Raw genomic sequence first — 6,741 nt, forward strand, 5'->3', positions numbered from 1 at the left:
TACATACGCGGGTGCTGGGGTACGGCGCGTACATACGCGGGTGCTGGGGTGGGGGGTACGGCGCGGACATGCGCGGGTGGGGTGGGGGGTCATACGACTCGTACCCCGGGCCCAAGTGTACCCGGGGTAGGGGTCGTACAAAGTTCGCTCCGTACGGGACGTTGTCCATACACTTGCATATTTGGGACGCCGGTACGGATCGGACTTGTGCGCTCGGACTTCAGTTTTATGACTCGTACGTAAATCTGTCGGGGGATGTCCCGATGCAATTCGTATGTATTTTTACGGTAGGAATCGTACTTCGCCGTTTGTACGGGACTTGTACGACTCATACGTAAAAAAATACGGATACGAGTCGTATGGGAAATAATTTTACCCGATCGGAATCGGCACCTTTATCTGTATTTATCCATATTTATTTTGTGATTTGCGGATAAATGAAGTTGTAAAACTGTACATTTCCATATTTATTAAACTGTTATACGCACACTCATTCTTTGATGTCTGCCTGTTTTAGCTATTTCAGCTGACAAATATTATATTACAAAACATCCACTGGTAAATATTAGCATTATACCACAAATGTATGTTGACACAATTAGTTAACTAATTTTATGTTAAATGGCTCTTCAGGCAGACAATTTAGAATACTCCAATCTATGTTTTGGTCAGTTCTTGCCATGAATGTGTTGCAAACACGCCGTTTTAGGTAAAAGTCTCATTGTGAGCCCCACATATCACAATTTTTTCCAAGTATCTACATTTTTTAGGTCGAGCCTAGAACAGCGCATGCACTATTGCTCGACTTTTTGTAAAGGGGATCTCGAAAGTGCTACCCAGGCATTTGCTGGCTGGCTGGCTACAAGCTTGAGTGCACGTGCACGTTCACGCGCGGCCATCTGCCTTTCCTGTGCACCATCTGTCTTTCCTCTCCCTTGCTCCCTACCTCCGCCCCTCCCCCCGCTGCTGCGCGTGCATCCCTAGAATCATCGCGATCGCGATCACTTTCGCTTTCAGAGTGACCGCGATCGCGATGACTTTCGCTTTTACGGCCGCGCGACGTTACTTTTACTGCCGCGCGGCCAATGCTTTTTTTGGGTTGAGGTGATTCTGAGCCACATGAAAAGTCCCCTTCATTGTTATCACCTTTTCTAGCTCGGGGAAAACACTTTTAGGAATTGAGAGCATCCTTCAATACGAAGACGGCCTCCTCACTCATTTTATTTAAAGGCATTTCTTCTCCCCGGGAGTCCCAGGGTGATTCCTTGCATCCAATCATATGCCAAATTGGCAGAGCGGCTCTTCTAACAACAGCTTTATTGATACCAATGGCTGCTGTTCTCACAGGGAGGTGTGACATCATAGTGCAGTCTGTCTGTCTGTCATCCATGTCCCAGCTGCTTGTTATTTGAACTGAGACACTCAGGTGCCAATTACGATCCGGTAAAAAATTTCCCCGTACGACTCGTATCCGGTCTTTTTACCGTACGAATCGTACAAGTGCCGTACAAACTGCCAATTACGATTCACATGGGAAAAAGACCATACGAATCGCATTGGGAATTATTCCCCACACGTCCTCGGGTCGGAAAATGTGTCCGACACGTCCTCGGACGATTTACTGTACAAATGTGAAAAGTGAAGTCCGACCGAGGAATCACGATCCATCCCGTGCGTCCGATGTTACAACCGTATGGAAAAAACACCGTCCGCACCGAACTCCCATAGCAACCATGGAGACATGTGCCCGCATACGCGTCCAACACTCCCCCCAGCCCCCGTACGTTCGAGACGTACCCCCGTGTATGTACACCCCCACCCGTGTATGTACACCCGTGTACGTGTCGTACCCCCCCTGTATGTACACCCGTGTAGGTGTCGTGCCCCTCCGTGTATGTACACCCGTGTACGTGTCGTACCCCTCCGTGTATGTACACCCGTGTACGTGTCGTACCCCTCCGGGTATGTACACCCGTGTACGTGTCGTACCCCCCGTGTATGTACACCCCTGTACATGTCGTAACCCCCGTGTATGTACACCCGTGTACGTGTCGTTCCCCCCGTGTATGTACACCCCTGTACGTGTCGTACCCACCGTGTATGTACACCCCTGTACGTGTCGTACTCCCCGTGTATGTACACCCCTGTACGTGTCGTACCCCCGTGTATGTACACCCGTGTACGTGTCGTACCCCCCCCTGTATGTACACCCGTGTACGTGTCGTACCCCTCCGGGTATGTACACCCGTGTACGTGTCGTACCCCCTGTTTATGTACACCCCTGTACATGTTGTACCCCCGTGTATGTACACCCCTGTACGTGTCGTACCCCCCGTGTATGTACACCCGTGTACGTGTCGTACCCCCCCTGTATGTACACCTGTGTACGTGTCGTACCCCTCCGTGTATGTACACCCGTGTATGTGTCATACCCCTCCGGGTATGTACACCCGTGTACATGTCGTACCCCGTGTATGTACACCCCTGTATGTGTCTTACCCCCCGTGTATGTACACCCGTGTACGTGTCGTACCCCTCCGGGTATGTACACCCGTGTACGTGTCGCACCCCCCGTGTATGTACACCCCTGTATGTGTCGTACCCCTCTGGGTATGTACACCCGTGTACGTGTCGTACCCCCGTGTATGTACACCCCTGTACGTGTCGTACCCCCCGTGTATGTACACCCGTGTACGTGTCGTACCCCCGTGTATGTACACCCCTGTACGTGTTGTACCCCCGTGTATGTACACCCCTGTACGTGTCGTACCCCCGTGTATGTACACCCCTGTACGTGTCCTACCCCCGTGTATGTACACCCGTGTACGTGTCGTATCCCCCCTGTATGTACACCCGTGTACGTGTCGTACCCCTCCGTGTATGTACACCCGTGTACGTGTCGTACCCCTCTGGGTATGTACACCCGTGTACGTGTCGTACCCATCCGTGTATGTACACCCGTGTACGTGTCGTACCCCTCCGGGTATGTACACCCGTGTACGTGTCGTACCCCCCGTGTATGTACACCCCTGTACGTGTCGTACCCCCGTGTATGTACACCCGTGTACGTGTCGTACCCCCGTGTATGTACACCCCTGTACGTGTCGTACCCCCCGTGTATGTACACCCGTGTACGTGTCGTACCCCTCCGTGTATGTACACCCGTGTACGTGTCGTACCCCTCTGGGTATGTACACCCATGTACGTCTCGTACCCCCCCTGTATGTACACCCGTATACGTGTCGTACCCCTCCGTGTATGTACACCCGTGTACGTGTCGTACCCCTCCGGGTATGTACACCCATGTACGTGTCGTACCCCCCGTGTATGTACACCCCTGTACGTGTCGTACCCCTCCGGGTATGTACACCCGTGTACGTGTCGTACCCCCCGTGTATGTACACCCCTGTACTTGTCGTACCCCCCGTGTATGTACACCCCTGTACGTGTCGTACCCCCCGTGTATATACACCCGTGTACGTGTCGTACCCCCACCCGTGTATGTGCACCCGTGTACATTAGAGTCGTACCCCCACCCGTGTATGTACACCCGTGTACGTCAGAGTCGTACCCCCACCACAACCTCCTAAGTACAGAGCGCACCCCAGGCCCCAACATCACAACCGCATGTACGAGTCGTACCAAGCCACACACAAGGACAGCACTGTACAACAAAATGGCCCATGTACACCCCATACACACGCTAAAAACGCACGTACACAACCAGGACAAAACAAAACAACACAAGAATACACCATTCGAATGGCACAAAGCCACTAAACATGTCCAACAACCACTAAAACAACACATTCACTGACCTGCAACTGCCAAAAACAAACAGAGGGCCCAAACACCACCACTCCTTATAACACACCCACCCAAACTTCAAACACAGCCACACCCACCAATGGACCAATAAAAAGGGCCCACACACACAAACCATGAGCCTTTGCAACAGACTCACTGCTGCCAGACCCCACAGACAACCTACAGCACCAAACTAGAAGCTTTACCACACCTTACACTTGCACACCTTCACACAACCACCTTCACAAACACCCCCTCATCACATTCACACACACACCCAAACAACCACACCCACACACCCACAACCATCCACACCCCCCCCCACCATCCACACCCACACCCCTCACCATGCCCACTAACAAGAATCCAAAGTTCAGTAACCGAGAGTTGGAGGTCCTTGTCGATGAAATCCTCAGAGTCGAGCCACACCTCTTTGGAACATTGGTCAGACAGACCAGCATTTCAGAAAAAACAGCCATGTGGCAGACCATCGTCGATGCTGTGAATGCTGTTGCGGACACCAGAAGGAACAAGCAGGAATGCCAAGCCAGGTGGTACGATCTGCGGAGGAGGGTCCGAGCCAAGATGACGGATGAACACAACCAGGCCAACGTCACTGGAGGAGGGCCGTCCCGCAGACCCGTACACTACCATCCCTGGGAGGAGAGGGTGATGGCCATACTGCCGGTGGAGGCAGTCGAAGGATTAGGAGGACTCCGAGACCCGGGTGAGTACACAAACAACGCACCTCACATGGGGGGAACGTCATCCACAACCAAACTCACAAACAGGCACGCAACCACCCCAAGCTATCGCATGACTCAACCACACTCCATGAACACGCACATGCCACTGGCGCCACCATGCCCCATGCACCCAGCTGGACAATGTCAAGTCACAGGCCACAGAAGACACCAACACATGACACGATAAGCCGGATGGCGGGAGGGTGGGCCCCAAAAATCACATAGTGCAACTCAGAAGCAGACAACAATGCCCTCTGCCCATATGGCCTAGGTCACAGCCAGACAAACAGTGTGTCCCCACACAGGAAAGACTCGCCAGCAAATGGCGGACGCCTTGCATTAACACATGGGGGTGAAGGCACTGTTTTGCACATGACAGCAGCTAATGAACAGCCAACACTGTGAAAGAGTGGCAGCACACACCACCACAGCAGCAGCGCAGACACACACACTACACCCAATGGGTGCCTGGAGATCAGAAACAAACTCACATCAACAATCCAAGGGCCATTCAAAGATCTGCTAACAGTGTGTGCACAGGAAGCTGGGCTGAGGTGACAGAGGGTGACACACAGAGGGAGGGAGAGGGGGACAGAGAGGGAGGGAGACACAGGGAGACGGACAGAGGGAGGAGGCTGACACACAGAGGGAGGGAGAGGGGGACAGAGAGGCAGGGAGAGGGGGACAGAGTGGGAGGGAGACACAGGGAGACGGACAGAGGGAGGAGGCTGACACACAGAGGAAGGGAGAGGGGGACAGAGAGGGAGGGAGACACAGGAAGACGGACAGAGGGAGGAGGCTGACACACAGAGGGAGGGAGAGGGGGACACAGAGGGAGGGAGAGGGGGACAGAGAGGGAGGGAGACACAGGAAGACAGACAGAGGGAGGAGGCTGACACACAGAGGGAGGGAGAGGGGGACACAGAGGGAGGGAGAGGGGGACAGAGAGGGAGGGAGACACAGGAAGACGGACAGAGGGAGGAGGCTGACACACAGAGGGAGGGAGAGGGGGACACAGAGGGAGGGAGAGGGGGACAGAGAGGGAGGGAGACACAGGGAGACGGACAGAGGGAGGAGGCTGACACGCAGAGGGAGGGAGAGGGGGACAGAGAGGGAGGGAGAGGGGGACAGAGAGGGAGGGAGACACAGGAAGACGGACAGAGGGAGGAGGCTGACACACAGAGGGAGGGAGAGGGGGACAGAGAGGGAGGGAGAGGGGGACAGAGAGGGAGGGAGACACAGGAAAACGGACAGAGGGAGGAGGCTGACACACAGAGGGAGGGAGAGGGGGACACAGAGGGAGGGAGACACAGGGAGAGCAAATCAGCCATGTGGTGTGTGGGAATGTCTGCTCGTCAGCAGGTGGACTGCGTGCATGTAGACAAGGGTGGCCAGTGCCAGCACCACCCCTCTCCTCCATGGCAAAACACAGGGCCATGTCACAACCTGTGCATGAGCACAACGACAGCTACCTGCATCATTGAAGTGTGTGGAACAACTTCATGTGCCCACGTACAGTGCAACACGCAAGGCGCCAATGCACGGCTCGCCACACCTGCCCACTCCACTGCTGACTGCAGTCACACTTGACGCAGCAAGTAAGACTGTGCCACACATAGTTAAAGGCGCCAAAGCTGTGCCCAAGGGACACACCCATGCACAAGTGCACTGTGAGTGGAATGCAAGACAGATCTAAATTCCCAGAGGAAATGTTCCAACTTTGAAACTGATGAAACATGGATGTTGCATGGACCAAAATTAACATTGTCTCTCTCACACACAGGTCAACCTCGTGGTTCACCCCCCAACACTGGGGGGGAAGACTCACAGGACCCGGCTCTGCGGGAGGCCGATCCCACCGGCAGCGACGACTCTCACCACTCTGAGGACGACCCCGACCAACCTGGCCCCTCTGGTGTCCAACGACCTGCAGCACCTGCGTCAGGTACAACGGGGCCAACCACCACCCCCACTCCTGCCACATCCCAGGAGACACCCAGGATCCCTGCCCCACCACCACAAAGCAGCCAGGCTGGCTAGGAGGGACAGGGTGTCCCGGGCACCCAGGAGGAGGCAGGCGACAACGCCAATGCCACCCCTCAGGGGTCCCGGAGACCCGATGGGCCCACAAGGGCAGGCCAGGTGCAAGTGGGCAGGGGTGGTGGGAGTGGAGGACGGCGGAGGCGCC

This window comes from Triturus cristatus, chromosome 4_1 (assembly GCF_964204655.1).
Source record: "Triturus cristatus chromosome 4_1, aTriCri1.1, whole genome shotgun sequence".
NCBI lineage: Eukaryota > Metazoa > Chordata > Amphibia > Caudata > Salamandridae > Triturus > Triturus cristatus.